Genomic DNA, 27,554 nt, shown 5'->3' with positions numbered 1-27,554 from the left:
GAAACATTCTGAGTGGCAACACCTAGGTAGAAAGCCTTAGAAGGTAATACATTTTCTCTGTGCTAAATTTCATTTAAATCGGTTGGGCCCTTCCCGAGATCGTTCGGCTATACAAATATACAAGAATTGCTCGTTTAAAGTTATATAAGATTTAATTACTCCTCGATTTCATGCCCAAAAACGTCAGGTGAATATGTCAAATATTTGCAAAATTTTTTTTCACTTTATACGCATAACAATATTTATATAACAATTTTCAAAATATTTTCTGCTGTTGCTGCCACCACTAATACCAACACACACAGTTTAATAGGAGCTCGCATATGCATTCGTTACACTGATATAGACGCTTTACCCACGCGCATCACACATACACCCAAATACATCCATACATATGCACTTGTGTAGATAACAGCTCTTGGGAGTTGCACGTAATTTTAACTTACATATATATGTATATATATTTTTCAAACAAAATTTGCTTACGTTTATCTGTATGTGAAATGATTCATTAAAATTGACTGCAAACACCTGCGTAATTGCAATTGATTGCAACTTGCCCATTGACGTTTGGAAGATCTAAATATTTGAGTAAGTTTTGTGGCGTTATTATTGTGGCAAATTAAGTAAATGTTTGCAATTAATTTAAAAATATATATATTTTTTTAATTTTTAAAGGTTGTTTCTCTTTAAATTACATAACATTTTATCACAATAAATATAAATATATGAATAAATTTACGCCCACGTGTTTTTTGGAAAATTTATACCGTGGAAACTAAGCGGCATTTTTGCACATTTTCACTCAAAAACACTTCCAAAAAATTCAATATATTCCGCTGACTTATACGCATATAATCTAAAAAATAACACAAACACGAATGTGAAATTTATAAATTCTTTAATGTAAAATGAAACATTTAATTTCACTTTATCTATTACTTTTCCGTGCAACAACAATTAACACACGCGTTTGCTCTGCAGAATGTCAGCGCTTGACTGCATAAACTGTTGTTAGTTCAACGCGTGCAGAATTTCTACTGGACGCTTCGTCGCGAGGACAAAAGTACTTGCAATTATTGCTAACTCAAACACCAAGCTTTTCTCTATTCGCCGCAAAACTTCGTTTCGCCTCGTATTTAAGTGAGCGGTTTTGCACTCGGCTGATTTATTATCCTTTCCTTTTGCGCTTTCGCCTCACACTTTGCTGATATCTTAAGTAAACTTTAACACAAATACACACTCACTTCCTTTCATTATCTTTCCAGAAAAATTTCTCACACACTCTCCAGAGAAAAAATTTTCAACCACATGCATGCATATGCGGTTTATGTGGGTGTACATTTATTTGGTTTTGTTTGTTTATCAAATAATATTTTTATCAGTGTTGCATTACTTAGACATCAGTCGTATAGCGGATGGGGTAGATGAACAGGGCTAGTACCCCACTTTAAGTTTTAAACATTGGTTGGGTTGAACTGCTTGCTATACGAAGCCCTTACAACCAAATAGATCAGCAGTTTCAAAATCCAAGAGCTACATTCTAAAAAACTTCTCTCCTGAAAGGGCAACTTTGGGCTTTAAAGAGACCGAGAGCGTCTAGTTCCAAGAACGCGGGGCAGACTAGTCACAAAAAAAAACCAAGCGGTTCTAAAGCTAAAGAACAGATGATCACCATTAACATGGTAGCAATTACCTTCAAAGCTGCAAGCCAGAAATAAGACTTAAAAAGTGGCAATTTGCCAACGACGGATGTGCAAGTAGGAAATTAGTCAAGGGGAGGTAACGCTGAGGCTCAGGCTTTATCGAAGTGGCCAAAGGGAGGTAACAATAAGGCTTTTCGTGTGGAAGACTTGCACACTTCAGCTGCTCGTGTTGAAGACAAACACTCTTTATTAAGGAAATCTTACGTTCAGATTTGCAGTGTCGTGCGAATGTTTTTTCCAAAATTATGCAATAAAATATATTGTTATATATTTGAATCAATATCGCGGAAACTATAAAAAAATGTATATTAATTTTATTTGTTATACAATTTTGTATATTTATTGCATTCGTAGTTTTTTCATACAGACCTCACTTCCGTCGAAAAGTGTTATCTTCCACGCGAGAAGCTGAAATATGTTAGTTTTCTACACTTAAACCGAAACGTTACAGTTTCCACGTGAACAATGAATCGTGTTAGTCTTCCATGGGACCGACGATAAATACCAGGGACGAATTATAAAAGATAACAGGGAATGGTCTCTTACTAGTGAGGAGTATTTTGTAGGGCTTCTCGACGAACATATCCCATCTGGTGGTGAAGACATTCTCTGAGTTTAAATTGCCAGGGTGTACTCATTGACATAGTGTAAATGTCGAGTAGTACGTTCATGACCATGGATTATGCAAGTATGAGTTTTGAAATATACACATTTTCTCCTACAAATTATTATTACTAGCCGAAACCGTGCGCATCTTCCACAACAAAATACAAGAGTCTCATATCAAATATCAGCTGTTCTATCAATCAATCATCTATCAATAAAAACTTACATGCGCTTGCGCTGTCATCTGGAGAATGTTAGCAACTGCCGGTAATGCAGTGTTAGTTCTAATCAAATATTCACAATAGTGCCATAGTACAAATATATTTCTTTGTGTGCTCACAATCGTTTATTTTTAAAAAAATCATTTTAATAAAATATACCTTAACAAAACAATATTACCAATAAACCCTAAAACTCGCTAATAGTACGAATCTCCACCTTTACAACCAAAACTTTAATTATAGATTCGGATTCCAAATCAGAGCGAAAAAGGGACCTGCACTTAAAAACAGCAATTAGAAATAACATATAAAATTATTTACTGTTAAATTATGATTCAAATTAAAAACTAATCAAATTTATCTGCACTAGCTTACAGGTCTATCGGATTAAATAGGTTTAAAGTTTTATTGATGGCATAACAGATAGTATAACGTATTAGATATTAAAAGAGATGAAAAATGCTTACTTCTTTTAAAAAATTTGACATATTCTGTTCGAAAGTAACAGATAGAATATTGATTGGGTCTAAGTCATTGAATGTTGACGAACGTATGGAAGATAGGCCGGGATAATGTAGAAGTAAATGGTATATGGTTAAGTTTTTGTTGTTACAGAATTTGCAGATGGGCTGCAGAGTCTTAGTAACGTTTTTTTGATGAGTCAGAAACGTATGGTCTAGCATTAGGCGTACAAAAGATCGATTCATTCAGGTAGTAGTCGTTGTTGGAAGTTTTATGGCGGCGCAGTGAGGGTTCGCTTGTTTATATTCATGTTGGAAGTGGTTCCAATTTATGTGCACATGGGAATTTAAAACACTCGAGTATATGTTTCTTATTAATGTTGTACTAAGCAGATTGTACGTTTGGAGGCACGATTTTAATCGTAGAATGCATAACCAAAAAATATACATATAAAAGAAATAATTTGTTAACTATTTGAAGGGTACACGGGTGCCCGGTTATGCGTTCGCGTAGGTGTCGATTATGGGAACTTATATCTGGGGAACCCCTCAACTGAAACCTGCAAGCATTGACTTAAACGATACAGAAATACTGTAATTTCCTAGATTACAAGGTCCAACACTCTAGTGACAGTGGTTATCTCACTAAAGTATATTAAAGTCGCAACTGGACACACGGGTACCCGGTTATGCGTTCAAGGGTTAAAGCAAGTTTTGCGGCATTGTATGAAAGAAATATATATTTCAAAATTCACTATTATAGAATCCAGAGCCTAGGAATAGTTTATAATAATTACTTCGTAAAGCTGGCACATGATCTAGGATAATTTTTAGCTGCACGGCTGGTTCCATGACTTTCCTCTTTGCTTGATCATGTAAAACTATTTCCAATGTTGTTTTTCGGGTCCCGTTATGTTAAGCATTGATACACTGCCTGCATACACACTCTTATTTGTTAATGTACGAGTATGATCCTTTTTGTGAGGTTTTGATCCAAACAAAACTCCACAGTATATTACAAGCTTAAACTCGCTTTAAACTCCCAATGAGAAAGGGAAGTTGATAGGACCTACGTACACCCCAGCATTCTTTTACATACAAAAATTACCTTTACGTTCATCTCATGCAACAACTTACTGCCTGGAAAATCCCAGATATTTTATACACGGTTTCTCTCCTAGCTTAGCTAAAGTCCAAACCAGGAGGTACATTGGCGCTTTGGGACAGTGGGCTACCGCGGTGCCTGTAAGCTACACTTCACCCTGTACCCTACGGGTCGGTTTAGGGTAGCAGTATACCATATACAGTATACAACTCCGCCACCAAAACTGTTTTATTATTCAGTGGAGGATTGTGCGACCTCTTTGTGGCTCGGGATTGACTAAGCCATTGTCGAACACCGTCCTTACTAAACTTATGTCTAGAAAACACTTCCTGTGCCTCTGATTGAAATAATCATTTAATTCATATACATTTTTTAAATATTTTTTATTTCGTCATTCTCTATTCCTCTCTTACTCTCTCACTCTCTTACTTAACATATAGGCATTTCGCCGGTCACAATCGTTTTTTACATTTTATTTTCTTATTGTTGTTATTGTACTAATATTTGTTATCTCCTTCGTGATTTTAACTGTGCGTTCAATGATGTTCACTGTTTTGTTATTGTATTTTTATTGCACGTTATCATACTTTCTCGCCGGCGTCTTTGTGAATAACTGTGAAAATCATACTTGTACTCTTTCGCTTGCAGGCATTGAACTTTTTCTGGTTTTATCGTCAGTTGTTTTCGGCATGCATTTGTTAAGCGCAAACGCTAAGTCTTGCTTGAGTCAATGTAAACGCATTTGAACGGTTAATTGTTTTTCTTAAAATTGTATATGAAATAGTGAGCTATTCTTTTTTGAAGCGGAATTTTTACTTTAGTTTTGTTGAGGGAGATGTGGAAAGCTTATATCCAACTCCTTTGGCTTGTTTTTAACGGTTTTATTTAGGTTGATTTGACAGGCTGCACGGCCGACCGGCCAGCGGAAATTTTGTAATTAAAATTGAAGTAACTTCTCGATAAGCTACAAGCTTGAAACTTGGAATATAGTTCAGAACCCGATGACAATGCAATAATAAGAAAAAAATCGCCGCTAGGTGGCGCATGGATCGAGCTATTCACAAAAATCATATTTGTGGTCCGATTTCAAAATACTTTGGAGCACATAAGTTGAAATTTTGCTAGTGAAATTTCAGTATAAAAATTCTAGTGCCGTTAGAAGAGACGTCAAAAAAATTTGGAGCACATAAATTCAAATTTTGCTAGTGAAATTTCAGTATATTAAAATGAATTTTAAAAAATGTTTAAGTTAAACGGTTTTATTGAAAGCAATATTTATATTAAGTAGTAATAATACTAAAATATAGAAAATAATTAGGTAGGTCCTAGGTACTTGTCATCATACTCCTCATCAATATAGGGCGTTGATCAGACAGTTAAATAAAAGCGTTGGACCCGTGAAATTTCTAAAAATGTGACTAGGGTTGAGTTGGTCTTATATACGACTGCAACTTTTAAAATGGCTTCAATTTTTAAACTGTTTTATTTAGCTTGGCTTGACAGGCAGGCCACACGGCCGCATGCACGGCCGTTGTGAACGAATTCTGTAATTGAAATTTAAGTAACTTTCCGATAAGCTACAAGCTTGAAACTTGTAGTTCAGAACCCGGTGGCAATGCAATAATAGGAAAAAATCACCGCTAGGTGGCACAAAGGTCGAGATATTCAAAAAAATCGTATTTGTGGTCCGATTTGGCCCATATTTCGAACACATAATACATACATGAATAGAAAGTGACCTATGATGTCTGATTTGGCTCATATTTCGAACAAATATTACATACAGTCCGGTAGAAGTGACATCAAAATATTTTGGAGTTGGAGTGGGGACAAGAAAACGTTGCGCAGGGTCGAGTAAAGTCTTTGGAAGGATTATGTGTTGAGGACTTAGATTGTATCAATTGTCACGAAAGAGTCCTTGTAATAATGAGGCACTAAATTAACCAAATAGAATGAGAAATAATTGGCAATTAAATAATGATTAAAAACTTGAAAATAAAATAATTTAAAAAATTTTTTTAGTTAAACGGTTTTATTGAAAACAATACTTACATTAGGTAATAATAATAATAAAAGCTAGAAAATAATTAGGTAGGTCCTAGGTACTTGTCATCACACTCCTCATCAATCTAGGGCGTTGATCACACAATTAAATAAAAACGTTGGACGCGTCAAATTTCTATTGATAGTCATATATAAGACCAACTGAACCGTAATCAGATTATTCTACGCCTTACATTTTTAGAAATTTCACGCGCCCAACGCTTTTATTTAATTATTTTCTAGCTTTTAGTATTATTATTATTTCATGTAAGTGTGTTTTCAAAAATACTATTTAACTTAAAAAATGTTTTTAATTATTTTATTATAAATAATATAAAAATATATAACTCAGCAATTCTGCTACCCGATTATAAAAATTTGAACTTCTAGCCCCTCCCTCCTTGCCTTCATATTTGATCCCTGTTTTTGCACTCCGATCTCTTATATTCTTTTTTCGAAAGGTTAGGTAGCCACAATACATTTCAAACAACTTGGCCCAAAAATACTGGTACACTTTCCCGAAAGAAAAGTTTTTAAAATAATGAGCTAGTCACGGAAGTAAACTTTTACCAAATTTCAAGAAATTCACACCAAAACAAGGGAAAAGTACACTGGTTTACAGCCAAAATGCACCAGAGACGCCATTATGAATTTCCTATGTAAAATCACCCCCTGATTCCGAAAACCAAGGTTATTTTTAATTCTATGGTAATGTTTTTGAGATATTTGAGAAATTCCAAAACCGTTTGAAGCTTTTCAAAGTTCTCAAAAGTTTTTTTTTGCAGATTTTTAATTCTCTCTAAGCTCTGTTTTATTACAAAAAAAAACAAAAAAACCAAGCTTCCATTCAACAAAATCGATGGACTAATATAAAAGTTATAAGCATTTATGAAAATATTCCCATTTAATACTTAAGTACCCTACTGGTACATATGTGTTAATATTCACTAACTAACTCATACACGAATACTAACACATATGTACCAGTAGGGTACTTAAGTATTAAATGGATATATTTACTTGAATGCTTTTAACTTTTGCATTAGTCCATCGATTTTGTTGAACTAAAGCTTATTTTTTTTAATGAAACAGAGCTTAGAGACAAAAAAAAACAAATCTGCAAAAAAAAATAAAAAGTTTTCGAGATCCTTCCTCGCAAAGTACAAATTGTTTAACATTTTTCCAAAAAAAAAATTGAAAAAATCTCTAATAATTGTTCGTTATCTTTAAATCTGCAGGGCCTAGCAAAAAGTGTTGTATGGACAAATTTTGTTACCTTTTAAAAGCTGCAAACCGTTTTGGAATTGCTCAATTCTTTCTTCAGATATATATGATTAAGTGGACCCAGTTTTTGTTTTTTTTTTTTTTTTTGGAAAAACCGTTATTCGTGAATATATCTCAAAAATTTTACCATAGCATTAAAAATAATCTTGATTTTCTGGCATCTGAATGCCGCACTGAACGTCTTAAGAAATGTTGTCTAGATTACTCCATAGATTTTCGCAGTTAAAGTACTTTGAAGAAAAATCCGAGCTTCCTAGAAAAAGTGTGATATAAAAAATTTAAATATATCTTTTGGAACTTTTTTAAATCGGCGTTTCATGCAAAAGCTTACACTTTACAAGAAAGTTCTGGCTATGTAAAATATTTGGAAGTTGCTACTTTTTGTATGGCAAGTAAAAATTTACTAGCAGTTGAAAAGTAAAACAACACGGTATCAGCGCGATCTAGAAGGCAGCTTTTTTTAATATCTTATAAATAGTTTCATTGTCGTTGCCACCAGGTTTCAATTTAACCCACCTGCTAACACATCACCTCAAGAAACTATGCTAAATTCATATAAAGTTGCGCCCGCGAGCTCCACTCCCTGCAAAATAGGCTTTGAAGATTTTAGCAAGGCAAAATCTGTAGTCTTGCCTGTCCAGATGTGATATTGCTCAAATGTATTCCCTAAATATGCTAAGAGCCTTTTTTATTATAACCAAAACCTTGTACTTCAAAATCTAGTCTGAGATATTGCTCGTTTTTATGTATGTGATCCACCGTTTCGAAATTCTCATGGTGAGCGTAAATAAGAAGCGCTATCATAATAGTTCCTTAGAGTAGTAGAGAGAATACGAGTAACTTAAAAATGCTTCATATCAATGAGTTATTTCATTATTGGTTTAATTGACAGCGAAGAAGATTACATATTAGCTTGATTTTTTCAAATTATTATTTATTTAAGTTGAGTCTTTGAATTTATAGATTCTTACAGACTATATTATGCAAATTTTTATATTACATTAATCCTGAGAAAAACAAGATCTTAGTTTGTCAATTAAGACAGCGTATGGAAAAGTGTAGTCACACCTGAGGAGTTAAAAAAAAATTCAGATCAGCACAACCCCTAGAATTAGGAGCATTTACACCATAAATAGTTGTGGAAAACCGTATTTTTAAGAGTTCAAACAGTCGGAGGTTTCTGCGTGGTACATTAAACTGAATTTTATCAAGAAGTGATGGACAATCAACGGTCTCTGATTATGCCAATGAAAAATGAGCAAGACAGAATTGATCGTTTATTTGTGTGCTTGCACTTCTGCGTTGGTTGATCACAATAAATGAAATCCTAGGAAAACTTAACGCAGGGAGGGGGGAGGGGGGGGGGGGGTGAAGATCGTGGCGTATGCCGACGACGTGGCGATCTTGGTCTATGGTACTTTCCCCTCCGTAATGAGCGTAATCATGGAAAGGGCCTTGGCTAACCTCAGCAGGTGCGCACAAGGATGTGGCCTTAGGTTAAATCCCGACAAGACGGACGCTTCTCTTCACGAGGAAGCACAAGCCACCTGCCTTCAGACTACGATTCTTAAACGGCAAGCAACTAACCCTGTCATCGAGTACAAAATATCTGGAACTAACAATTGACTGCAAGTTGAATTGGAAAATATACATCGAAGAGCGGGTACGGAAGGCCTGCATCGCCTTCTATGCCTGCAAATCATTGTTTGGTAAGAAATGGGGACTCAATCCAAGCATGGTAATTTGGATGTACGAGGCGGTGGTGCGACAGGTGCTTACCTTTGGTTCCATAGTCTGGTGGGAAGCTCTAAGTAAGAGCTACAATCTAACCAGCCTGCAAAAAGTCCAGCGCACTACGTGCTTTGGTGCCATAGGGGCCGGACGAACTTGCCCGAAAGCTGCTTTAGACCCAATTTTGCACCTGCTTCCGATCGACTTGCATATACGTTGTACATCGTCACAAACCGCACTGAGACTCTGGGAGTATGGGTGTTGGAAGGATATTCAGCAAGGGCATAACAGTATCCTAAAGAAACTTCCGGATGGTACGTGTAGTACCGAGTCAGATTACTACCCTCGCAAACTGAAGTTTGAGTATGGTTGTAACACCGCCATTCCAAGCAGGAACGTGTGAAAGAGAAACCCCGAGCATAAGGGTCGATAACATCCAAATCTACACTGACGGCTCCAAGATGGAATCGGGAGTAGGGCCGGAGTCTTCTCTGAGTCCCTAGATTTGTCTGCATCATTCAGACTCCCATCGCATTGCAGCGTGTTTCAAGCAGAAATTCTCGCGATTTGCATACCTGCAAATCACTGAAGGGCTTGAATCTAGCTGGTAAAGTTTGCATCCTGTCGGATAGCCAAGCAGCGTTGAAAGCGCCTTCCTCGCCACACATTAACTCAAAATTTGTGTGGGCTTGTAAGCGACTCATATCCCAGTTATCGACCAATCTAGAACTACGCGTTATCTGGGTCCCGGGTCATAGGGGGATAGAGGGTAAATAGAAGGGCGACGATCTATCACACAGGGGCTCATCGGAGATGAACGAGGAAATAACCAGTGTCGAAGTAGGCATACCCTTACCAGTAGCCAAGGGGAATATCCAAAGCTTCTACTTGAAGAAAGCACAAACAAAGTGGAATAACATCACCACCTGTGCAATATCAAAATACATTTGGTCAAACTATGATGGAAAGAGGGCGAGAACGGTTCTGAACAAATCCAGGGCTAACACACGCAAACTGATAGCAGTCTACACCGGTCATTGAGCAGTAGGTACGCATATGGAAAAGATGGGCATTCCATATAACGACTACTGCAGAATCTGCAAAGATCCAAATGCCAGAGAGAAAGTAGAACACTTTATGTGTTAATGTCCGGCTCTAGCTAGAGCCCGGCTAAGGTTCCTTGGAACCCCGTTTCTAGAACACCTAAGAGGGTTATCTGTGATAGCAATCCAGAATGTTCTTAATTTATCAACAACTCTGGCTGGTTGTAATACATTGACCGTAACATTCCGTAGGTTTTTAGACGAGTTACATGGCATCAAAACGGCTTTAAATAGCTACTTGGGCGACTAGGGTCGCAGCCATTTCACCGACCATACCCCTAGGTCTTTGATTTCTTGAACAGATTGCAATGTATAGCCAGAGCTACTATAGCAATTACGAAGAGTATTAACTGATTTTGAAAAAGTCACATGAAAGCATTTTTTAATGTTTAACGATAAACGATTTAAACTACACCAGTTTTTCACATTATTAAGTTCTGATTGCAGACGTTCCGCAAATAATGAGCCAATGTTATTTATAAAAAGTATAAAGAATAGAAGTCCTAGAATGCTACCTTGTGTGACTCCTGAGAATACATGAAGGGACGGGATCTGATATTAGCAACGTCTATGACGCAATGCCTGTTGGATAAGTAAGACTTAATCCACACCAAAAAAGTAGAGTGAAAACCCAAAGCAGCCAGATCTGCATATTTCTCCTCTCATATTCTTTATTCACCATCAACCTCTGAAGAGATTTTAGGCCGATCTTATCTTCCAATTTGCATCGTGCTTCTTTTACTTTTTCCTACTAATTGGCGGAACGGCACCTACCTGCTTTTACGCTGACTCCAAACGGCTTCCACTAAGGAAATGAGAAGCTTTTCATGGCAGAAATACTGCCGGAGTGTTTTCCACACATTTCCAAGGGGTGACCCCGATTAGGTAAACATATTTTCTAAATTTTTGATGTTACTTTCCCCAGAAGTTGAACCCAGTACCGTCGGTGCGGTAGGTAGAGAAGACCAGCACCACACTCCGACAGCCATCAGTAATCTTACCCCATTCATATGTAAATAATATGCGAAATTATCTATAAATATCATATAAACAATTGGTTGGTATTCCTCACAGTTTCACGTTTCGTGACGTATATATGAGATAGCTATGATGATGATATAATAGATTCATGAGCAATAGGTTGTATGGGTATATACTATATTTACGACCGATCTCTACGATTTTATCAAACAACAATATTTGCTATATGGCTTGTTGAAATTCAAAGCTTATATCTGTTGAAATTGGGCAGAAAGCTTCTTATATTGTTTGCACACAGAAACTTAATGATCTCATTTCACCTTCTAATGAAATCGTAAAATTTTGCTTTCACACATAAGTAGCTGCTCGATTAGTATGAAGGCTGAAATGTCAAGTGAATAAAATGACAATAAACTTAATGATCTCATTTCACCTTCACACAGAAGTAATTGCTCGATTAGTATGAAGGATGAAATTTCAAGCGAATAAAATGACAATGCTATATGACAGACAATAACATTTACTTTGACAAATGACATTTTTAAGCACTGAACACACCAAAAACTAAGAAACTGAACGCTCCCAACATAGTTGCATTGGGCTTTTGATTTTATTAGGCATTCGATTAGTCACTAATGAAATACATCTATAAGATTCGAATCTTGTAAGGAAGATTGAGCTCAATAAGCGTCTTAATGTAGAAAACTGCCTTTATTATTCAATAAGTATTGTGTGCGTGAAAATAGTATTAGCTAAACAACCATTTGTATGGGATTACTACTGATCTCTATGGTTTTTCCGAACAATAATATGTGCTATATATAAAATCGTCTGGTGAAATTTTGACCTTACGTATATCTTATAAACTGCGGATGATATAATAAAAGCATATTTTCTGAAAAATCAGTTATATGAGGGATATATGTATAATCTAGAGGTCACGTCCAGTCAGTTCCCTCAAATTTTTTATCATCAGACATTAAAATATAGCCGCTCATCAAATTTCATGAAAATATCTCAAAAATTGAGAGACTCGATTGCATTCAAACAGAGAGGCATGACAAAATCAACTCAGATCGAGTTGGCAAATCAAACAAACGCTATGCTACCATTGCTGAACGCACATCTCGAATAAAGTTACTACTATGTTACCGAACTTATCCAATCCCAACCTGGCCTAGAGATCTCAAAACATTGGTGTTGGTTCGTAGAAACTTGGATAGACCAGCAGTGCATTCCTTGATTTTGCTCAGACGATCACCAAAAGGCAATTGTTTTCCAATTTTGAACCCAACCTCAAATTTAAAACCTGAACTGGTTGAAATACACAAAAAAGCCAACAGCACAGCGAAGCAGAAAAAACTTTCAGCTGTACTGTACTTACAAAAATAAAATTTACCATTCGCAGCACAGTAATAGCATATTTTGAGAAGTTATGTCTCTATGCAAAGATTCTTTAGTATGAGCGGCCGCCGTGATATGGTGATAGAAAGTTCGTCTGCCGCACCAAAGATCCCGATTTCAAGACACGTTTAGAGCAACATCTTTAGAAACAAAGTTTTTCAATTAGGAAAAACATTTCTAAGCAGGATGGCCTCTCGATAATGAATTGACAAACAGTCAAAGTATCTCATTCTCAACAAAAATCCATATGCTTCCAGATGCGGTTCGGATTTCACATAAACCTTGTAGCTCCTCTCCCACCAATTTGTAGAAAAAGTTTATAACGATCGAGAAGCAAATTCGAAATCTCCTCCGAGGTAAGATGCGTCAAGTATTTCCTTGTTCAAGCAATAATTTTAGTTACTAATTAAACGTGATGCAGGTGCTTTTATTTTGAATTACCTGTATCTAGCGCATCCATTTTTCCATAGATTAACTATGTTTCATCACCTGATCAACACAAGAATATGCAAAAACTTATAAAATCAAATTTTATCTCTTCCAATTTTGTTCTTAATGCCTAAATCAACTAATTTTCAAGTGACTGCTAAAGTTTATAAATATTTACTTGTCTCCGTAAAGCTTACAAACAAATCAGTGCAAGTAAACAAACATACGTTTGTATCACAAAGTCAAGCATATTGTTTTCAATGAGCGCTAAAAATATAAAATGTAAAATTTTTTTTTTTTTTTTTTGAAAAGTCAGTGCAGCATGAAGAAGCACAACATTCTTGTAGAGCTTTCACTACAGCTATAGAGCTTAAACGGTTCACAAAAAGCTTTTAACCCGATTTGGTTGCAGCCAAATAACATTTCACTATATTTATGCTAAGAAGAGTATGTTCGTGTGTATATACAGGCACATTAGAAGCACTGATAAAAGGGTTTTTTTTTTTTTTTGAAGCAAATGAAGCAAAAAAGCACAAGAAAGTCTTCAGTGTGATCCACAAACAGGCAACGCACCTCTTTGTTAGGAATTGTCCGGCGAATCCAGTTCTTAAAGTAAAAATACCCAGAACTCGTAGAAGAGAAACGCGCGTCACTCTGGCTCAACTTCGAACTGGATACTGTAACAGGTTAACTCTCACCTATCCAAAATCAACCCCGACAAACGAAATGTATGTCCTATTTCCAATGTACCCCCACATGAAATCTCTTCAATATTAATGTGAAACCAATGCCTCTAACACACCTTCCGCTATGGTCCACCCCTGTGTAAACTGCAAGTTTCCTTGGATTGCTGTTAGAGGACATTGATGACAATTTGAAATCGGTCGCATCTATTGGAAATAACAACAACACTGATAAAACTAGTTAGACCCTATTTAGAATATCCATTTGTATCCAGCAAGTTCCAATTAATATTCAGAAAGTATAAATTACATTTATGATATAATATTCGAAAATTTACAATTCATATTTATAAAATTTTACTGTATGCTTGTAAATTCTATATTGCATACAGAGAAATAAGTTCCCTTGTTGTGGTGCAAGAACTATAATACAAATACAAACAAGTAAGGAAGGCTAAGTTCGGGTGTAACCGAACATTACATACTCAGCTGAGAGCTTTGGATAAGAGAAAATAAGGGAAAACCATCAATTAACAAAATTAACTTAGGGTAACCCTGGAATGTGTTTGTATGACATAGGTTTCAAATAGAAGGTATTAGAGAGTATTTTAAAAGGGAGTGGGTCATAGTTCTATAGTGGACGTCATTTCAGGCTATCGCCATAAAGGTACACCAGGGGTGACTCTAGAATTTGTTTGTACGATATGGGTATCAAATTAAAGGTATTAATGAGGGTTTTAAAAGGGAGTAGTGGTAGTTGTATAGGTGGTCGCTTTTTCGAGATATCGCCATAAAGGTGGACCAGGGGTGACACTAGAATGTGTTTGTACGATATGGGTATCAAATTAAAGGTATTAATGAGGGTTTTAAGAGGGAGTGGCCCTTAGTTGTATACGTGAAGGCGTTTTCGAGATATCGACCAAAATGTGGACCAAGGTGACCCAGAACATCATCTGTCGGGTACCGCTAATTTATTTATGTATGTAATACGACGAACAGTATTCTTGCCATGATGCCAAGGGCTTTTGATTTCGCCCTGCAAAACGTTTGTCATTTTCTTTTACTTAATATGGTAGGTGTCACACCCGTTCTAAAGTTTTTTCTAAAGTTATAGTTTGCGTCAATAAAACAATGCAAATACCACGTTTCATTCCTTTTTTCGTATTTGGTATAGAATTATGGCATTTTTTCATTTTTCGTAATTTTCGATATCGAAAAAGTGGGCGTGGTCATTGTCGGATTTCAGCTATTTTTTATACCGAGATAAAGTGAGTTCATATAAGTACGTGAACTAAGTTTAGTTAAGATATATCGTTTTTTGCGCAAGTTATCGTGTTAACGTCCGAGCGGAAGGACAGACGGTCGACCGTGTATAAAAACTGGGAGTGGCTTCAACCGATTTCGCCCATTTTCACAGAGAAGAGCTAACGTCATAAAATCTATGCCCATACCAAATTTCAAAAGGATTGGTAAATTGTTGTTCGAGTTATGGCATTAAAAGTGTTATAGACGAATTAAATGAAAAAGGGCGGAGCCACGCCCATTTTGAAATTTTCTTTTAGTTTTGTATTTTGTTGCACCATATCATTACTGGAGTTGAATGTTAACATAATTTACTTATATACTGTAAAGATATTCAATTTTTTGTTAAAATTTGACTTTTAAAAAAATTGTTTTTTAAAAGTGGGCGTGTTCGTAATCCGATTTTGCTAATTTTTCGTTAGCACGTATATAGTAATAGGAGTAACGTTCCTGCCGAATTTCATCATGATATATCCAACGACTTCCAAATTACGGTTGGAAAAGCTTTTAAAATACCTTCTTTTAAAAGTGGGCGGCGCCACGCCTATTGTCCAAAACTTTACCAACTTTCTATTCTGTGTCATAAGGTCAACCCACCTACCAAGTTTCATCGCTTTAGCCCTCTTTGGTAATGAATTATCGCACTTTTTCGGTTTTTCGAAATTTTCGATATCGAAAAAGTGGGCGTGGTTATGGTCCGATTTCATTCATTTTAAATAGCGATCTGAGATGGGTGCCCAGGAACCTACATATCAAATTTTATCAATATACCTCAAAATTTACTCAAGTTGTCGTGTTTACGGACGGACGGACGGACGGACATGGCTAAATGAATTTCTTTTTTCACCCAGCTCATACTGATATATAGAAGTCTATATCTATCTCGATTAGTTTATGCCGTTACGGATTACCGTTATGCGAACAAAGTTAATATACTCTGTGAGCTCTGCTCAGCTGAGTATAAAAATATTATAACAAGTACGGAAGCCTGAATTCGGGTGAAACCGAACATTACATACCCAGCTGTACACTTGAAATGCTGTTGTTGTTTGTTTTGTGTGCGTACTAATGTTAGAAGGCTGCGCAATAATAGATATATAAATGGCTCTATTCTGAGCTAATTTTTCTTCGAGTTATGGCTCCCAAAACATAGAAAATTGCTTAGTCATAAAAGGACGGTGCCACGCCTATTTTTTAAAATATGAAGTTTTTCCTATTTATTGATATAAATCCACTTGGGGGATGAAATACTATTGATATAAAGCTCTTTTTTGCCAAGATATAGTTCATTTTATTCATTAACGACCCTTTTAAAAATCTTTTGTATAAAAGTGGGCGGGGTCCGTAACCGACTTCGATAATTTTTCTTCAAAGCATTCCTTATAGTAAAGGCATCCTCTCTGCCGAATTTTGTTACGATAGGTTAATGATTTTTGTTTTATGATTAATAATATTTGTAAAATTAATTTTATCATAAGTGGGCTATGCCACGCCCTTTTAAAAAAGTTTTCAAGAGTCTCAATATCAGACCACACCTAAAATTTCAACATTCTAGGTGTATTATTTACTAAATACTCAGGTTTTTTGTGTTTTCCAAAATGTTATATATATAAAAAGTGGGCGTGGTTATCATCCGCTTCGCTCATTTTCATTACCAAACTATTGTAGGTCCAGATAAGCTCATGTACCAGATTTGATGAAGATATCTCAATATTTACTCAAGTTATCGTGTTAGCGGACAGACGAACGGACGAGAGGACATGGCTCAATCAAATTCTTTTTCGATACTGATGATTTTGATATATGGAAGTCTATATCTATCTCAATTCCTTTATATCTGTAAAACCAACCATCATCCAATCAAAGTTATAATACCCTGTGTACAAGAACAGCTGGGTATAAAAATTTTGAAACTGCTGTTAGCGAATAATGCAATGAACTGCGTAGCAAGTGTACTGCGTCTGAGACCATATTGCCCAATGTTGAACCCAGTAAAGACAATATCCCAGCAAACACAGTCTCTAACGTTAGAGAAATATTGTAAATTTATATTAAAATTCTAATGTAGTTCTCTAATGCATTCGGAATCGAAAACTAGGTTAGAGAACTAGGTTAGAGTTCGACTGTGAAACGATTCGAATAGCACTAGAAATGTGATGTTATGATTATTGTCACAGTTATCGATTATCTGCACGACATGATCACTCATTCTTAGTGTTATACAAACAAAATTAAAATAGTGGAAATATTACATTGCGAAAAAAGTTTTTTTATTTATACTAATATATATAAGTAAGTGAAAATTTATCAAAAAAAAGTTAAAAAAAAAGTAAAGCGAGCTATTTGAATGGCATGAAGAAAACCCCTGCTCACGGTTTTAATTAATTAAAATAGAAAAAGCCTTTGATATGCATACATATGTTCATTCTTAATACATAAGATTATAGCCATATAAATGTATTTAATATAATGAAACAATGAAAATTTCGCTGATTTTAAATAATTGAACTTAATTGCGCATCACTTCAAAATTCTCATTAGAAACTCATTTGAATTTGACGTTAGAATTCGATTATAATTCTAGCCATTTTCTCGATATCGAGAACTGAGTAGCTTTTTTGTCGAGAATGCTATAACTCGCGACAATTTCGCAAATTTTCCTCTAACCTTCTACCTTAGAGAAATACATTAGAATTCGTCTTCTAATCGTTTTCTAACCTAAATGTTTATTGGGATGGTCTTAAATAAGTTCTTTTGTCCCTATCCATCTCCGTCTCCTCATCACTTTCCATTTCCCTCACCCCAGTTCCCTCACCTTCCTACTCTGACACTCTTACCAAAAGCGGCAAAATTTAAAAGACTCCTCCATTGTTTCTCACGGTGGTCCGATATGCCCTTCAAGATTGTTAAATACCTGCCACCATTTCTAAGACTCATTGATTAACATTCCATTGAATTTGAGAAACAAAAACATACATTACAATTTTTCTGCATTGAATAGGTAATAGTTTCTAAATACGAAATTGAAATTCTGAATTTGAATCGTAACTTTCTGAATATCAATTTTAACTTTCTGAATATCAGTTGCAACTTTCCTAATATTACATAATTGAAGTCTTTTGAATATGGAATTATATTTTCTGAATATAAAATGGAAATCCTGAATATGAGTTGTAATTTTCTGAATATAAACTAAGAAAGCCTTGGATTGTTTTTTTTTTTTTTTTGTTTGGGCAGCATAAAAAATTTGGTCAAAAACTGCCAGAAATAAGCACGTTGTTCTATTTAAAACCAACCAATCGTTTACTTATGCGTACAACCTCAGGGGTGCATTTTATGTGGGACAAAAGAGACTGATGAAAACGGTAATTTTGACAACATACTGACAAATATTAAATAAATTATAAAAAAATTAAACACGTTTCTTGGAATGGTGCACCCTATGAAAATAACAGTTACAGGTTGTTATTTTGCAAATCCAAAATTGGCTTGGAAATTATTAGTGGTGGCAAAAGGTGTTTGGTCATATTTTTGCACTCTAATCCAAATAATTGTTGACGTATATAACTGAACTAACAAATTCAAAGCATTATGTGTGTGGACTGTCCGCTTTCGTACATAAGCAATGCATAGATTCGATTTGCGAGCCCTTAGGATTATTAATAATATTTTTAGATGATTGGAAGTTAGTATTTGCCACCCCTATTCTAACGTATCTAACTTTATTAAACTATTTGAGAATGTTTTTAAATAGTACTAAGCTCGCCTTTGCGCTTATACCTCATATTTCTCTTTTGCAAAATGCTTTTGTGTCTAGTAGGTCAACAGTTACTAACCTCATGGTATTTTCGAATTTTTGCATTTTTTCGTGTATTAAAGGTGGCAAGATTGATGTTGTTTAAACAGATATATCAAAATCCTTTGAACCCGTATCGTTAACACAGGATAATATAAGAAGTATGTACTGCGTAAAAAATAAAATATGCAAAGAAGGCAAATGGGATAAGTATACAACAACTAAGACATGACATGGCTGAATGTGTTTGTAACACTGCAACCTTCGTAGGAGTGCGGTTTTAATTCCAGTATTCAATAATGCAAAATGGTCTTTATTAGACTATTTTAAGGTACTTCACAATAACACTTATACTTCACAACTAATTGCGAGTTTAATCTAAACTGATCCCTGACTACTCAACTTGTGCTGCTTTTATACTCTCCGCTGCTTCATTCGCATACCCTTACTAAGCTCTAGTAACTTCTCGAATTTCATGCTTGGTTACCAGCCATAGACATGTATATTTGTAGCGTGTAACCATATGCGTGTGTATATGTGAGTACTACTTCGGCTGATGATTACATGTGTTTGTGCGTATCTCTCCGTTGCCTTGTATGTATGTGAGTAAATGATAATTGGTTTGATGTACACAACAGTGGCAGCTTATTTTGTTGTTGTTGTGCCTTTATTTACTTAGTATCAGATTAGTGATGTGAGTATCACTTAGTGATGATAATATTCGTCACACTATATTAACGCGACTGATGCGTAAGCATGCTTCCTCCAGAATTTCTGCTGCTTTCTTCGCGGCTTTAATTTCTGATTGAAAGACGCTTCAGTAGCCTGGTAGCCGGTATGATCTACATATTTCTGGATCCACGCAGTAAACAGCAGACTCGACCCCATCCATTAATTTGACCATACATTCTTTCCAAGCTCAGGCACGGGACCATATATTCCGTTTGCCCAATATTAAATGAGGCTATATTGCTATGGCCATATGGCATGCATTCAAGCTGCCCTGAGGCCTTTAGTCCTTTTAGGGTAGCTAACGCGATGTTTTTGGCCATTAGATCTGCAGGCGGGATATGTAGAATGACGTACAATGCTGCTGTCGAGCTAGATTTTGGGTTTCCGTTATGATAACACTGGTTTAGAGCCAAAAGCACCAGACACGCCATTATGAAATTCGTATGTAAAATCACGCCCTGATTCCGAAAGTCAAGGTTATTTTTAAGTCTATAGTATACTGCTGTCGAGCTAGATTTTGGGTTTCCGTTATAATAACACTGGTTTACAGCCAAATGCACCAGAGACGCCATTATGAAATTCGTATGTAAAATCACCCCCTGATTCCGAAAATCAAGGTTATTTTTAAGTCTATAGTAAAGTTTTTGAGATATTTTCGAATAACCATTTTTTCAAAAAACAAAAAAATTGGGTCCAGGTAATCCTATATATCTCAAGAACGAATTGAGCAATTCCAAGACGGTTTGACCTTTTAAAAGGTTATAAAATTTGCTATAAACTGTACACACTTTTTGCTAGGCCCTACAAATTCAAAGATAACGAACAATCATTACGAATTTTTTCAATTTTTTTTTTGTAAAAATATAAAAAAAATTATATTTTGCAAGGAAGGATCTCGAAAAATTTTTATTTTTTTTCAGATTTTGTTTTTCTCTCTAATATCTGTTTTATTACAAAAAAATAAGCTTTCATTCAACAAAATCGATGGACTAATACAAAAGTTATAAGCATTCAAGTAAATATATCCGTTTTGTCTTCTTTTGACGCGTATTTAAATTACGATCGGTTTCTCTTATGAGAAACCAATAGTAGTCTCCCATCATAGCGACATCCCAGAATCCTTGATACCGGCTTTCAGTTATTTTCGTTTGCTGTTGAAACCTTTCGCCATGCTCGTCACTTTCGGCGCCAAGATTTTGAGGGAAAAAATTTAGATGAGAGTGTAGAAGATTAACTTTTAAAGACATATTAACTTCTGAAAGAAAATAAAAAAGTAAATTAGATAAATACATAAGTGACACATTAGTATATAATTTTTTTAGGCTGGATTTATCTTTCTATTCAAAGTGTTGTATGCACAGTTTATAGCAAATTGTATTACCTTTTAAAAGCTTCAACACGTTTTGGAATTGCTCAATTCGTCCTTGAGATATACAAATATGAGTAAGTGGACCATTTTTTTTTTTTTTTTTTTTTTGTGAAAAAACGGTAATTCGTAAATATCTCAAAAACGTTACCATAGAATAAAAAATAGCCTTGATTTTCGAAATCAGGGGGTGATTTTGCATAGGAATTTCATAATGGCGTCTCTGGTGCAGAAAAAAGTTGGAATTTGTTATCCAGTGTAATCATTGATACTCCGCATACCTTCTCAAGTTTTTTGGTATACGTACTTTTTTGTGTGAGTGTCCACCAAACAAGAACCCCATAGTAAAGTATGGGTTTAACAAATGCCGTAAATATCCAATGAGATAGTTTTGGTGGTAGGCCCCACGTAGAACCTAAAGCCTTTTGGCATACATACAGTGCCGCGGAGGCTTTCTTCGCTATACAAAATGCCCAGGATACAATATATTTTTCGCCTCACACGTAAAAAAGCTTTAGTTGAGATTTATATTTTCACATTTTTACGCGTCGCTGTTTATTCAAATCTTCCTGCACACATTTTTAGCAGTTTATTGGAATGATGATTTTATTCTTTTCCAACGCCCTTCTCAATAGGCCACGAAATCCAACCAACTTTAATAGCATTTATTCAGTTAAGTTCTAATCATAATACGTTATATACTAATTTTCGCAGGGTCATTTAGTTTATATTTGGCTTTCTAATTATTTCAGTCTTTTATTTTTTGTTTTTTTTTTCTGTTCGTTCAATCAACAAAGAATGAAAGTGTCTGGTTTACTTTGCATTTATTGCTGTTAGCAAATTAAGGGTGTAACTTCCTTCATTAACACCTGCTAGCAAAAAATGAGTTAATATGAAAACTGACGAACTCGTGAAATATGAAAAACGCCCTGCCAAAAAAGGAGCAAACACAAATGAGTGGTGAGGGTAAGCCCAATTGAAGGGAAATTCATGTTTTTGTAGACTTGTTCTACTCCCCCACCTGGTTGGTGCGACCTCTTTAAATACTTTAACACTATTTGTTTAAACTATTCCAGAAGTTTGATGTTGATGGAAGAGATTAGATATTTTAAATAAGAAAATACCCAAAATAAGCAAGCAAGCAACCCTAGTGTCACATCTTATGAGCCTTAGGCTGACGACTGAGTGGAAGCATGAAGCGTTGCTATAATTTAAACATAGAAAGCTATGAAAATGATTTCATATGGAAAGTTGTATAAGTTTTTACGGTGTAAGGAACGTTGTTTTATATACGAGGCGTGTTCAAAAAGTATCAAGAATTTTGAATTTTCGGGGGTTGCGCATATTCTAATTTCGATTTTTGGTGGCGTTTTATTGGTACTGATGTCTCTCATTTATCAGTTGTATGCATATGAAACCGGTATTGGCATCTAGCGATCAGTAGGCACAATTGTCGGAACAGTCAAAACTTACCATTGGCGCTTGTTGGCGTCTTATGATCTGTCAACAATATCCAATACCAAACATTTCAAGTTTCACACAACATCGTATTTTTTTTTTTTCGCTGTTGAAAATGTCGAAATACGTGCCTTCAAACAACGATTTGCGGGGAGCATTAATTTTCTGCTTCCATTTGGGTAAATCGGCGATAGACTCTCATCGAATGCTTGTCGAAGCTTACGCAGAGCACGCTCTTGGTCGTGCACAGTATAATGTGTGGTTCAGCAAGTTTAAAAGTGGTAATTTTGATGTGAGAAACGCTAACCGCGGCAAACCACCGAAATTGTACGAGGACGTCGAATTGCAGGCTTTGCTGGATGAAGACGATTATCAGACGCGAAAACAACTCGCGGAACAACTAAGTGTGTCCCAGACGCTTGAAATCCATGGGAAAGATCATGAAAACCGGAAGATGGGTGCCACATGAGCTGAACGACCGACAGCAGGATAACCGGAAAACAACATGTGAAATGCTGCTCGCCAGACAAAAAACAAAGTCGTTTTTGCATCGGATTGTTACTGGCGACGAAAAGTGGATTTATTTCGTGAATCCCAAACGCAAGATATCGTATGAGGACACTGGCCAACCAGCAAAATCGTCCCCAAGAACAAATCGCTTCGGAAAAAGGACAATGCTCTATGTTTTCTGGTGTAATCTGGTACGAGCTTCTAAGACCAGGCGAAACTGTTAATGGTTAACGCTACCAACAACAATTGGTCAATTTGAAACGTGCTGTGCGCCAGAAATACACAGAATATGAAATTAGGCATGACAAAGTGATTTTTCTCGATGAAAGTGCACCATCACATCGAAAAAAACAGACTCGGGAATTGGATGAGTCGTACAGCTGGCAACCGTTACCCCACACCGCTTACTCAGCAGGCTTGGCTCCATCCGACTTGCACTTACTTGCATCGATGGGGAACACACTTAGCGCACAGCGCTTCACTTCTTACGAAAATATTGGAAAATGGATCGATGACTGGTTTGCTTAAAAAAACGAAGACTTTTTTCGGCGAGGTATCCATAAGTTGCTTGAGAGGTGGTCAAGATGTGTAGCTAGCGAGGGCGCTTACTTTGAATAAAATATTCTTTACAATTCTCTTGAAATAAATGTGTTTTTTTGAAATAAAAATACCGGTTTCGTATGCATACACCTGTTATGCCGACAAGCTCGGCCATTTTGAGTGTTCACTTAATTGTTGACAGATCCTTTGCTTGCACGTGTTTTAGCTCGTCTTCGATTTAAACATATTAAATAAATAATAGTTTAAAAAAACTAAAAAATACACGCTTTTATTGCAAACCGAACTAAAAAATAGAAAATAATTTTCAATTAAAAAGAGTTAATATAACAGCAGTAGAAGGTCAAATAATCGTTTATAGTTAATCACCTCAAATTAAAATTATAACGAAATTTAAGTTTTTAACAGAATGATTTAATTCAGAGTAAAATGCGTGGGGTGCATTTGACTACATTTCATATCTTTCCCCTCAGATAGTTGCCAATAGAATGATTGTAACATTCAATATCAAGCACCCCACGCTTTTTACTGTGAATTAAATTATTCTGTTAATAACTTAAATTTTATTATAATTTTATTTTGAAGTGATTAACTATAAATGATTGTTTGACCTTCTACTACTGTTATATAAACTCTTTTTAATTGAAAATTATTTTCTAATTTTTAGTTCGGTTATCTATAAAAGCGTGTTTTTTTAGTTTTTTTAAACAATTATTTATTTTTAATTTTTTAGTTAAAGTAATTTTAAAAGTTTTAGTCGAGGGTGATGAAACCTCGAAACGCCAGCGGTCCATGGATGAATCCAACCCCACGACACCGAAAAGAGCCAAGACGCAGGGAGGCTGGACGCGGTCTTTCGCCGAAATTGCCAAGGGTCGGTAGATCATTGGCATTATAGACGAGAGCAGCGAAGATGGCAGGATCCCGAAACAACAGTGGAAGTGGATCGAGGCCGCGCTCGCTACGGTGGCCGTTAAGGTTAAAAAGGTTGGGGGTACGTTCTTAGCGTTTAGCGATCAAGTCAAGTATTTGGGAGTCATTCTGGATAGGAAGCTATTATGGAGTGAACATATAGTGGAGCGATCCAAGAAGGCAGCAGCAGAGCTGTTCACCTGCAAGAGGGCAATTGGCACCTCCTGGGGATTCTCCCCTAAGGTGACCTACTGTATTTACACCGTCATTGTTCGCCCGATTCCTCTTCATGGTGCCTTGGTCTGGTGGCCTGCATTAGCTAAAAGTACCTATCTTAAAATGCTTCAAAAGGTGCAACGTAGTTCGGAGCTCTGCATTACCGGGGTTCTCGGCTCCACTCCAAATTCCATTACATACATACATGGATACATAAATGCATAGATAGATACAGGCCAAGCTAATAAAAGCGTGTTAAAAAGGGCTCCAGTATGCTCTTTCGTAGATGTGCCATGCATCCACTTCTATCATTAATAAACGAATGCGTTTTTTACATTATGTGCAAGGTTTCAAATGTATGGCCATTTGGGGTGGTCACAAGTTCAATTGACCTTATGTCCGTTATCCTTATGTGACCCCACCATCACATTATTGCATTGTCATCGAGCCTTGATACGTGTGCAAAGTTTCAATCAGAATTGTGGTCATTCAAAGTGGTAATAAGGCCAATTGACCTTATGGCCGTTGACCATATATCACCACACCATCACAATAATGCATTGTCATCGAGCCTTGATACGTGTGCAAAGTTTTAATCAAACTTATGGCCATTCAAAGTGGTAATAAGGCCAATTGACCTTATGGCCGTGGACCTTATGTTACCACACCATCACAATAATGCATTGTCATCGAGCCGTGATAAGTGTGCTAAGTTTCAATCAAACTTATGGCCATTCAAAGTGGTAATAAGGCCAATTGACCTTATGTTCGTTGACCTTATGTCACCACACCTTGACATTAATGCATTGTCATCGGTCCTTGATACGTATGCAAAGTCTTAAATTAATCAGGCTTCTAGAAACCGGTGAAAATGAAGCTCAAAGATTCCGTTACATACAGGCCAAGTTAATAAAAGCGTTTTAAAAAATGGATCAAAGAATCAGGGTCAAATTTTGTGTGAAAAACGAAATTAAGTGCGCGGATGCATTCCGAATGTTGACCGTGGCATATGGAGAAGCTGCCTTGGACTGAGGCAAAGTTTATCAGGTATACAAAATGCTCTCAGAAAGCTGAAAAGTGCGAACGACGAAGAGCGTGCCAGACGTTCGATCACTTCAACAACAGGCAAAAAAAAAAAAATTATGAAGTGAAGAAAGTGGTATTGGCCAGTCGTCAAATCACCGTTAAAGAAAATGCTGAGGAACAAGACATATCGATTGGCAAGTGCAATGCGATCTTTATCAATAATTTGAGCATAACACGGATCGCCGCGAAATTCGTACCAAAATTGCTCAATTTCGACGCGCCTTTTTGGCCAAGAACAACACACTGATGATGCCGCAGCCACCGTATTCCCCATATCTGGCCCTTGTGACTTTTTCTTGTTCACTAAACTGAAGAGGCCCATGAAAGGATAACGCTTCAAAAAACGAACAAAAAAAAAAACAAAAAATTATTTTTTATAGTGCTTCGAAGATTGGAAAAACCCTTGGCAAAAGTGTATAATATTTTTGTAATTTTATACTTCCTTGCAACTAGTAAAGGTTGACCTATTGCTGAAAGAAAAATATATTTCAATCACGAGGGCGTTGAATTATAACTAAACATAACATATAGCAGGTAATTTTTCAACAGCACACTTATTGGCTGTAACTTGATGGTTGTGTCATTTTCATGTTGGTGTGTCACGGTGTTGCCTGGCGCCGCTTATGTGGTCCACATAGATGTCTCGAGACCAGCGGATGGTATCGCTTATCATGAGTCTTCTCATCAGGCTTGCGTAATAGCGCGTGATGTTCCGAAGGTTTATGTCTCCTTCGTTTGCCGGGTCCCATCCGTCCAGTGCTCCCACTATAAACGCCTCCACTCTGACTTCGTAGCCAAGTGTCGACAGCTGGTTAGCAAGAGGTTTGTATTTCTGTAGCTTTTGCTGCCGAGCATCCTTGAAAGAATCGCATCTATTTTTGAATGGAATAGCCACGTTGATCAGGGTGATACGTCGTCCCGTATGACGATGTCCGGTCGTAGGGTGTCAGCAGTACCGTGGAAGCTCTCTACTATTCTATTCACTCAAACGTTACCGGATCACCTCAGGGCTCTACGAGTCTGTCTTGGACGTTTTTGTGGCGCCGATATCATGCCGAGGAGTGGGGGTGCAATGGTTAAGCACATGGGGTAAGGTCTCCAGGGCCCTTCCGCATTTGTGACAACGCTTTTCTGCGTCTATAAGCCACCTCTTTGCAGCATTGAGTGGGAGGACATTGAGACGTACCCGGTGTATATAACGCCAGTCGCAAAAGCGGATGAATTTTCCCGAGCGGAGAAAGTGGTTAGCTGGTGGTGTCTTGCACGTCACTTCGAACACCTTGCCTTGGTCGGGTTTGTTTATCAGCGTGACTTCGTAGTGTTGTCTCACACACCGTCGCAGTGTCGAAATGACGCGATAGACATCTCCCGCTTCAACTACTGTGAAACTCGGACCGGTTGGTGTACCAGACTGGATCCAAAATTCGGACTTCAGTGAGGACCATGTCCAGCGTAGCTTTACCTTGCTGCCAATTCTGGCCGTTGCCGTTCGTACCTTCGTCCAATAGTTCGCGATACTGCTAGAACGTGGGACATTGGATTCGCTGGGCATGTAACTCGCCATATCTATATGACATACTGGCTTTCTTTGCCTTTCCGCCGTAGCCTGTCTCAGCGATGAAGCCGCTATATCACTCACGACGTGGTCTTTTGAGCCTAGCATCTTGAGTGCATGGGCCACGGTTAGGAGATCTGTCAGGTTTGCCAGGGATAGCAGCTCGCCACCACCTTTGTGGCCGGTTGGGCCAGGTTCGTCCAGCGTTTGGCTGTTCTCTTTATTATTTTATCGGCCTCGCTAAAATACTATTTGTTTACATCTGCCCCTTGCAAAATAAAGTCTAGGCGTGGCAATAAAAACGTT

The 27,554-nt window shown here is 36.7% G+C and overlaps 1 protein-coding gene across 8 annotated transcripts in view; it reads right to left on the bottom strand.

Annotated features, from left to right (window-relative positions):
• LOC137250896 (frequenin-2) overlaps nt 1–27,554 on the bottom strand; it is a 287,641-nt gene that overhangs the window by 200,210 nt on the left and 59,877 nt on the right. The window contains exon 1 of one of the 8 annotated variants that reach the window (XM_067784584.1): nt 487–543. The exons of the other annotated variants lie outside the window; for them this stretch is intronic. The gene's annotated coding sequence lies outside the window, so the exon portion shown is untranslated. Of the gene's footprint in view, nt 1–486; nt 544–27,554 lie in introns of those variants that run through there. 8 annotated transcript variants of the gene reach the window in all.

Source organism: Eurosta solidaginis, chromosome 4 (assembly GCF_040869045.1).
Source record: "Eurosta solidaginis isolate ZX-2024a chromosome 4, ASM4086904v1, whole genome shotgun sequence".
Lineage (NCBI taxonomy): Eukaryota > Metazoa > Arthropoda > Insecta > Diptera > Tephritidae > Eurosta > Eurosta solidaginis.
The sequence above is the reverse complement of the archived record's forward strand: the minus strand, read 5'-3'. Positions and strand labels throughout refer to the sequence as shown.